The sequence below is a fragment of the Mus musculus genome, chromosome 4 (genome assembly GCF_000001635.26).
Source record: "Mus musculus strain C57BL/6J chromosome 4, GRCm38.p6 C57BL/6J".
Lineage (NCBI taxonomy): Eukaryota > Metazoa > Chordata > Mammalia > Rodentia > Muridae > Mus > Mus musculus.
Window position 1 is genome coordinate 133,352,225 of NC_000070.6, and position 10,083 is coordinate 133,362,307.

At 44.2% G+C, this 10,083-nt stretch overlaps 1 protein-coding gene across 1 annotated transcript in view; it reads right to left on the reverse strand.

Annotated features, from left to right (window-relative positions):
• The window catches only part of Wdtc1 (WD and tetratricopeptide repeats 1), a 61,004-nt gene extending 59,759 nt beyond the window's left edge, over window positions 1–1,245 (reverse strand). The window contains exons 1-2 of the mRNA XM_006538744.4: window positions 1,066–1,245; window positions 562–725 (exon numbers count right to left, since the gene is read on the reverse strand). The gene's annotated coding sequence lies outside the window, so the exon portion shown is untranslated. The remainder of the gene's footprint in view (window positions 1–561; window positions 726–1,065) is intronic.
• Window positions 1,246–10,083: the final 8,838 nt, after the last annotated feature.

A 10,083-nucleotide genomic window follows, 5' to 3' on the forward strand; every position in this document is an offset into this window, starting at 1 on the left:
ATATGTAGATACCAGTAATTCCAGGATTTGGGGAAGGGTCAGGAAGAAGTGAAGATGTGCAGGACTCATGACACAGGGTCTGAAACCAACAGCCAGCCAGCCAGCTAGGCATGCATGACGGTGCTTACCTGTCACCCTAGTACTCCAGAGGCAGGCAGGGTGGTCCCTGTGAGTTCAAGGCCAGCCTGGTCTACAGAGTGAGTGCCAGGATAACCATGGTCACAAAGAGACACCCTGCCTCGAACGACCAAAACAAAACCAACCTCAAATGAATGAATAAAACAAGAATATTAACACAGAGATGCTGTGGGGACAGAACAAAGCTATACCTACAGGGTCCGGCGCCAAGCGTTGTTTAGTAACATGAGCCATTTGCTTTTCCACGAAGGGATAAAAGATATGGACACAGAAAACTGCTTCTAGTGAGCGATGAGGAGATCTAATCAATCTGATCATTGAACTCCGCTACTACTATTACTAGAAATTACACACCAACACCTCTCTTCTCATATCTCCTATCTCAAACCCCGCTCCATTCCCGCCACCCCTCGGGCTTCTGACCTGGACATATTTGTGACTCCGTGACGGTCCCGTGGAAGACAACTTGGCAATTCTCTTGATGGCACGAAAGCTTGCCTGCTTCTTGAAGACCCCTCTTCCTCTTCTGTTCCAGAATCTCCTTTCCCCGCCAATAGGTTGGCTTCTTCTCACTGGGGTGGGAGGGGCTAGAGACCACGGGTGAGCAAGGCTTTGCAAGGTTTTACAAAAGGCTCCGCCCAACTACTCCCAGCCTAGGAATCTCCCGCCAGTCTCCTTTAGTGGGTGTGGCTACTAAGAGCTTCTAAAGAAGGCTGAAACAGGCTGAGGAAGAGATTGGGGAGGTGGGCCACGAGGCGAACCTCTCTTGTCTTGTTTAGTTTGGTGGGGTTTTTTGTTTAGTTCTAGAGTTTGATTTGTGTGTGTGTGTGTGTGTGTGTGTGTGTGTGTGTGTGTGTGTGTGTGTGTGTGTGTGTGTGTGTTTTGAGATAGGCTACACTTATGTAGCCCAGATTGGCCTCAACTCACTGTGTAGCCCAGGCTGGCCTCGAACTTGCGTTGATTCTTCCAGCTTCAGCCTGCTGATTGCTGGGATCATGAGTCAGGCATGCACCACCACGCTGGTTTGATTTGCCTTTTCGAGACAGAGTCTCGGTATAGGTCTCCAGCTTCCCATGCAGCCCAGGCTAACTTCTAATCCCAGATCCTGCCCAAGGCCTCTGGAATACAAAGATTTACTGGGGAATTTGACCGCGCCCTACTGGGTGCTTGTGACGCAATTTATGTCAGCTGAAAGGGCTGGGTGGGGGAGGAGCAAGCTGGAGACATCGGGAAGTTACGACTGTGTGACTGGCTGAGTCACTGAGTAATCTGTCCACACCCTTGCTACATAGACTTCTGTGGCTTCCCTCATGTTAAAGTCCGGAGACCCAACCTTCAGTTTGAGTTAGGCAGGTACTTGCTCTAGACCCCCTTACATCTACCCGTACAATCTCACTGAAGTAATTACATAAAAATTATGCAGCCAGAACTGGGGTACCTCTCAGGTGGAGAGGTAGCTCTTGGCAAAATGAATTAATTGCTCCCTTGCTGGAAACCATGGTTTCAAGTCTCAGAACAACCACGATGACACACACACACACACCATTAAAATGAAGTCTAAGAAACGTGGGGAAATGCGAACTAGCCGGCAGATTTCCCAAGCAGGCTACTTTCAACCCGAATGATAGGTTTCCATTGCCTTTAATCTTATAGGTCTGTTACTTTCCCACTCTCCCTTCGCAGCGAGTAATTTTGAAGTGTTTGAATGACCAATCCCAGTCAATCCCAGCAATATTGGCATCTGCTGGTCCAAGCAATCCTCTTGCCTCTGCCTCCCTGGGAGAATGGCAGGAAGTACTCTCCTCCTCACATCTTATTAGGGGCACTAGTTGCTCACCGCTCTCGTAGGCGATGTTTAACCTTGATCACGTGGTGATATTTGCCAGGGCTCTGGGCACTATCCTGGTTACTCTAGCCACACGTGCTCCCTTTGTCTCTCCCTCTGGCTCCCTCTCATCCGTTGTCCTTTTTGGGTTTTTTTTTGTTGTTGTTGTTGTTTGGTTGGTTTGTTTTGTTTTTCGAGACAAGGTTTCTCTGTGTATCCTTGGCTATCCTGGAACTTACTTTGTAGACCAGGCTGGCCCCCAGCTCAGAAATCCTCCTGCCTCTGCCTCTGCCTCCCAAGTGCTGGGATTAAAGGTGTTTGCCACCACCGCCTGGCCCGTTGTCCTTTTTGGTAGCACATCTTTGTTGTTGTTGTTGTTGTTGTTGTTGTTGTTTTGGTTGATTGGTGGTAGTTGTTGTTGGTTTTGGTTTGGTGGTAGTGATCCTCCTCCTCCTCCTCCTCCTCTTCCTCCTCCTCCTCCTTTTTCTTTTGGTCCGGTTTGGTTTTGTTTTTCAGAGTCTATGTTCCACAAGCTGGACTCCACCTCTCTAGGTAGCAGGGAGGACCTTGAACTCCTGTTCTTCTTGCCTCTACCTCCCCATTGCTGGATCCACAGCCCAGGTCTTTGCCCCTGAGCCTGGCAGCTCCATACCATGTTCTTCTAATTCTCAAACTCCACCCTGCCCCTAGAGTTAGAAAATGGCAGCCCGGGGCTGACAAGATGGTTCAGTGGTTAAGAGCACCGCCTGCTCTTCCGAAGGTCCCGAGTTCAAATCCCAGCAAACCACATGGTGGCTCACAACCATCTGTAACGAAATCTGATGCCCTCTTCTGTAGTATCTGAGGATAGCTACAGTGTACTTACATATAACAAATAAATAAATCTTAAAAAAAAAAAAAAGAAAAAGAAAAAAGAAAATGGCTGCCCTTAAGTTCTGCTTCCTGGAAGGAATATAAACATTTAATTTTTCCCCTTTATTTAGTTATTCAAATTATTGATATCAGTGTAAACTCATGCATAGGTATTCTACAGTTTAGATTACAGCCCATACTCTCATTGATTCCATAGTTCAAATTGTTCCAGCTTTCTTTTTTTGTTGTTGTTTTGTTTTTGTTTTTGTTTGTTTTTTGAAACAGGATTTCTCTCTGTAGCCCTGGCTGTCCTGGAACTCACTCTGTAGACCAGGCTGGCCTTGAACTCAGAAATCCACCTGCCTCTGCCTCCCAAGTGCTGGGATTAAAGGCCTGCATCACCACGCCTGGCTTTGTTCCAGCTTTTTAAAGGGATTTTTAGGGTTATTTTTGTTCTGGTTTTTGTTGTTGATTTGGGTTTGGGTGGGGTATTTTGGGGGTTGTTGCTTGTTTTACTTTTTAATTAGGCATCCTTTCACTTCTTAAGCTCCTCCTTGCTCTCATGCACTATAGGATACTCTGGGTTTCTCTCTCATTTTTCCTTGCTCAAGTATAAGAATCAGTCATTTCTCCAAAAATTCCTGGTTCCTGTTATTAGAGAGGAATCGTATTTAGAAGCCACCTTCTGAGTGCTGGCTCATTGCTGGTTGCCACTGGGGAATATTCTTGTATTTTTATTTTTAGCTGTATTTTTTATTTTCATTATTTCAAAAAGTGTTTTGTTGAGACCCATCTCACTGTGTAACCAAGGCTGACCTTGCTCTCCTGATCCCTGTGCCTCAGCCTCCTGGCTGACCTCTGGGGTTACAGGCGTGTGCCACCTCACCCAGCTTTAGACCTGTATTTTTAAATTGTGTAATGTATCATATATAGACATCCAGCGTGTAAGTGCAGTTTAAAGAATAATTATAAACTAAACACAGCCAGATCTGTTTTTAGCATTAATTACGCTCAATCCTTTGTGTCTTCCTACTGAGACCTTTCCCTGACCTGCAAACCAGGACAAGGGGCCCTCTCTAAGAGCACCATATACCCATAGCACCTAATACTTATTCTAATCCTGATTATATAGTAAGACATGCCTGTGGCCAACAAGTCAGAAGGTGAAGAAACACTCAAAGAAGCCAAGTCAGCATTATTCGACTCTCCAGGGTAAAGCTCCCTAAGGCCTGGAGGGGTCTGAGGATACAGTGGTCTCTCTAGCTTGTGCGCTGGTAATCAGTCATGGGGCTGCTTGAGCATCTGAAGTAAGTTGCTATGCTTGGGAATTTAGTATAAGAAAAGCATATAGGCCAGGCTGTGGTGGTGCACGCCTTTAATCCCAACACTTGGGAGGCAGAGGCAGGGGGGGATATCTGAGTTCAAGGCCAGCCTGATCTACAAAGTGAGTGCCAGGACAGCCAGGGATACACAGAGAAACCCTGTCTCAAAAAAAAAACAAAAGAAAGAAAGGAAGAAAGGAAGAAAGGAAGAAAGGAAGAAAGGAAGAAAGGAAGAAAGGAAGAAAGGAAGAAAGGAAGAAAGGAAGAAAGGAAGAAAGGAAGAAAGAAAGAAAGAAAGAAAGAAAGAAAGAAAGAAAGAAAGAAAGAAAGAAAGAAAGAAAGAAAGAAAGAAAGAAAGAAAGAGCACATATAGGAGATTGCTCAGTTGGTGCAGTGCCTGTCTACGGTGCGCATGCCCTGGGTTTGGTCCCCAGCACCACATAAAGCCAGGTATGATGGCACATGTCTGTAATCACAGCATTTAGGAATATTGCCAAGTTCAAGAGCATCCTCAGCTATACAGCTCAGGCCAATCTTAGAATATATATATATATATATATATATATATATATATATATATACATATATAGTATATAACCTGAGTGTGTGTGTGTTTGTGTGTATATACATATATATATACATATACATATATATATACATACACACATATATAAAAACATATATATGTTATATACAATATATGTGTGTATATATATATATACACACACATATATAAACATATATGTTATATACAATATGTGTGTGTGTGTGTATATATATATTACAATAACTTTGGAAAGAAAGAAGGGAGAAAAAGTAAACTAATCTAATCTTATCTAATCTTTTCAATAACATTTTGGCCTTGGTGGTGATTCACACATGTAATCCTAACTGAGACTCAAGGATTACCCTTAATTTCCTGGCCAGCCTGGGTCACAAAGTGAGTTTCAGGCCAACTTGGCCTATAAAGTGAGACAGTGTTTTAAAAAATAAAAACAAGATCAGGCATGGTAATGCATTTCTCTAATCCCAGACTTGGAATGCAGATGGGAGGATTGAGAGTTCAAAGCCATTCTCAACTACACAGGGAGTTCAAGACCAACCTGGGCCGGGTGTGGTGGCACACACCTTTAATCCCAACACTAGGGAGGCAGAGGCAGGCAGATTTCTGAGTTCGAGAACAGCCTGGTCTACAAAGTGAGTTCCAGGACAGCCAGGACTATACAAAGAAACCCTGTCTCAACCCCCCCCCCCCAAAAAAAAAGAGACCAGCCTAGGCTGTATGAGAACCTGTTTCAAATAAACACCACAAAAATCAGGACTGGGGAAACAGGTCTATTATCGGTAAGGGGATCGCTGTTCAAGCATGAGGTTCCAAAATCCATCTCCAGCACCCATGTCTAATATCTAGGTTTTGCTACACTCCTGGAATCCTAGCTTTGTGGAGAAGACAGGGGGTCTCCAGGGCAAAGCTGTTTAGCTAGACTTGGAAACAGACCTTCACATACATGTACCTACATATGTGAATATTCATACACAAACATACACGGAATAAATAAAAAAGGCAGAGGGCATCTGAGGAACTACTACTACCACTTATCTCTGACCTACACACACACACACACTCACTCACACACACACACACACACACACACACACGAATGCATATACAGACACAATCACAGAGAGAGAGAAAGAGAGGCATAAATGCATGCACACATATATAGAAAGAGAGTGCGTACACACAACACCCCAAGAAGATTGAAAAAAACTCCAACTCCCCACATCATTTGACTCATAACAACTTTCCTGACCATCTCCAGTTGGAAATGAAGTAAGAATTCCTTCATTCACCAGGCCCTTAGCACAACCTCTATTGCATCCTTTTTAATTTTGTATTGTATTGTATTGTACTGTATTGTATTGTATTGTATTGTATTGTATTGTATTGTATTGTATTGTATTGTATTGTATTGTATTGTATTGTATTTTGAGACAGGGTCTTTCTATCTTTCTATGCAGCCTTTGATGTCCTAGAACCAGGCATAGCCTTAAATTCACAGAGGTCTATCTCTCCTCTGCTTCCATCTGAGTTCTGGGGCTAACACTGTCTAGCCCTCTGATAATTTACTAACCTCTGTCCACTGATAAACTAGAAATACTGCCACTGCTTACTCTACAGTCTTTTTGTTTGGTTGGTTTTGGTTTTTTTGAGACAGGGTTTCTCTGTGTCACCCAGGCTATCCTGGAGCTCACTTTGTAGACCAGGCTAGCATTGAAATACAGAGATCTGCCTGCCTCTGCCTCCCCAGTGCTGGCATTAAGGGTATGCACCACCAAAACCCAGATGATTTTTTTTCTTAAAGATTTATTAATTATTATATGTAAGTTCACTGTAGCTGTCTTAATGCACCGGAAGAGGTCATCGGATCTCATTAAGGGTGGTTGTGAGCCACCATGTGGTTGCTGGGATTTGAATTCAGGACCTTCAGAAGAGCAGTCAGTGCTCTTAACCACTGAGCCATCTCTCCAGCCCCTTGTTTTGTTTTCTAATCATGTGTATATGTGTGCGTTTAAGTGCGTGTGAGTACCTGAAGAGGCCGAAGGCAGCTGCCTGATGTGTGTAATGGGAATTGAACTCAGGTCATCTGGAATAGTAACAAATACTCTTAGCCACTGAGCCTTTTCTCCAGCCCTGTTTTGTCTTTGAAAAGAAGCAAGCCGGTGTATTCTGTACAAAGCATTAGACCCACAACCCTGTGTGATCCCACCATGTGACTGATGTATTTGGTCCAGGGAGAGGTTGCTCAAACAAGTGTATGGGAGAGCAAGGAGCACTAACTCACCTGTCCGTGGAGCCTCAGTGCCTGCTGACAGTTCCAGCAGAGCAGACCTGGTGTAAAGCCTGCTCAGTATCCATCCTTTGACAGGAGGACAATGGGACTGCACCTTACTGGGAAGAAGCTGAGCCCCCTGTGAACAGAGTTGTCTTTGTCTAGAGGTTCATTTTGTCCTCAGACTTTTAATTTTAAATTCTTTTCTGGTTATTGTGTCTGAAGCTGCCACATAGCTGTGTTCAATCTGCCCACTCATCTGAATCTAAACTCAGGAAAACAAAAATTTTCTACTTATTCTTATTCTTCCTGACTTCTTTTGATACTGACTAAAAAAAAGATTTCTCTCTCTCTCTCTCCCTTCTTTTTTTGTTTTTTTCTTTTCTTTTCTTTTCTTTTTTTTTTTTTTAATTTTGTGTGTGTGTGTGTGTGTGAGGGAACTGGTAGTCCCTTAAGTGCTGGTAATACACACTGTATCATGCCTGATGCTAAACTCTCTCTGATTCCCTCCCGGGAATACTCAACATTCTTCCCTCTGTTCCCTAGGGGCAAGGGTTACCTGTCCTTCTTTTGTCACTATTTAATCCACTGGTTCCTTCTTTTTGTTGCTGTTGGTTGGTTTTTCCAGACAGGGTTTCTCTGTGTAGCCCTGGCTGTCCTGGAATTCACTTTGTAGACCAGGCTGGCCTTGAACTCAGAAACCCACCTGCCTCTGCCTCCCAAGTGCTGGGATTAAAGGTGTAGGCTATCACTGCTACTGAGCTTAATTAATAGCTTTTAAGGGGGTTTTATTTATTATCATGAGTTGTTAGTTCAGGATCAGAGTGGGGCAATGAATGGATGTTTCAGAAAGCTAAGGCTAGCCCAAAATAAAGTAACTAGCCTCTAAACCTATAACATTGCAATCTCTCCGCAGTACTGAAATTCTGAGCATGCTATTAGTCGCTGCAGCCATAGAAACTTCTCCCAGGGGCTTTTCTTTGCAGCCAGACACTGCCTCTTTTGGGATTTTTTTATTCACATAGGTCAGGCAGCTCACAACTATATGTAGCTCCAGCTCCAGAAGATATAATGCACACTGGCTTCCGTGGGCACCTGCACACACACACACAGACACACACACAGACACACACACACACACACACAGACACAGACACAATTAAAAATATATCTTTTTAAAAACAAATATAAGTAGTCTTTTTTTTTTTTTTTTTTTTTTTTTTCGAGACAGGGTTTCTCTGTATAGCTCTGGCTGTCCTGGAACTCACTTTGTAGACCAGGCTGGCCTTGAACTCAGAAATCTGCCCAGCTCTAAATAGTCTTTTAAGAAAACAAAACAAAACAGGAATTATTAGGTCAGTGTGGTGAGCCTTTAATCCCAGCACTCAGGAGGAAGAAGCAAGTGGATCTTTGTGAGTTCGAGGCCAGCCTCATCTATAGAGCAAGTTCCAGGACAGCTGGAGAAGCAAGCAACCACAAAACTGTATTTATTTATTTATTTGGTTTTTCGAGACAGGGTTTTTCTGTGTAGCCCTGGCTGTCCTGGAACTCACTTTGTAGACGAGGCTGGCCTCGAACTCAGAAACCCAACTGCCTCTGCCTCCCAAGTGCTGGGATTAAAGGCATGCGCCACCAAGCCTGATTTATTTTCTTTTTATTTTAAGTGTTGAGTGTTTTGTCTGGATGTATGTCTGTGCACCACGTGATCCTGGTTCCTGAAGAGGACAGAAGAGGGTCTGCTGGGTCCCCTGGAACTAGAATTACAAATGGGGATGGCTGTGAGCCTCCATGTGGGTGTTGGAAACTGAACCAGTGTTCCACACAAGAACACCAAGTCCTCCTTTTTAAGTGTAAGAAAGTCAGTGCTGGGGCAGAGGCTTAAACCAGCCCGGAGACAGGAATAAGGGGACCCTTCTGAGACCACAGGCTTTCTCCCATCACAGCACACCTCTTTTGTTTCCATCTTAATGTTCGCCCATGGGGGGATGGGGGCGGGTGCCTGTCACAGGCAGGCCGAGGAAACCGATCAGGCCTTCAGCCTCTTTGTTCTCCTTCCTTCAGCACGTCTTCAGAAAACCGTTTCTGATAATATGTGGGTCTTTCTAACGTCCCTCTTCCATGCACACACTACAGAAATAAAACCTGAGAGCCAGGTACAGTGGCTCGCATCTGTAATTCCAGAATAAGCTCAAGACCAGCTTGGTCTACATAGTGAGTTCCTGGCAACACAGTGGAAGGTAGTGAGATTCTGTCCCAGAAAGGACAAGGGCGTGGGTATTGAGAGAGGAAGAAAAGGGGGAAGGAAAGGCAGGAGAACTTGAGCCTCCTAGCCCAGCCGTTTCTCCATTGCACCACCCAGGAAGTTCTAATTGTGCTGTCATTAAAAATATAATAATTGGGGGGGGGAATGTAGCTCACTTATCTCAAAACCAAAAATAATTAGTAGGGCTGGTGAGATGACTTCATGGTTAGAGGCTCTTGCCTGGAAACTCAAGTTCAACCTAGGAACCCATAAAGGGGCAAGGGAAGATCTGACCCCCGAAGTTGTGCCTGACTTCCTATCATGTCACAGCGCCCACACTCATCCCCATACACACACACTAGACATTTGCTCTCAAGGCTGAACAAATAAAAATGGGAAACTCTTTTGAGAAAATAAAAGCTATTCATATGAGCACTCAGGAGACTGAGACTGGAGGATTGCCATAAAGTGTTACCTGTCTGGACTATATAGTGAGCTCTAGGCCAGTTTGACTTATGGAGTAAGACCCTCTCTCAAAAAAAATTTTTTTTAATGAATATTTACAATATATTAGGACTTCTTTGGCAACATTTTACTTTTGGGGACCTGGGGGCGGGGCTTGACCCAGCAATGACTTGCATTTAAGAGGAAACCCCCCCCCCCAAACAGCTCTGTTGACCAGGCTGGCCTGAACTCAGACAGAGATCTCCATGCCTCTGTCTCCTTAATGCTAGGCATGCCCAACTACACATGGCTGCTGCTGCTTCTTTTCCTCCTCCTCCTCCTCCTCCTCCTCCTCCTCCTTCTTCTTCTTCTCCTTCTTCTTTTTTAAGATAAACATTTTCATAATGAAAGAAATTTAAAACTGAA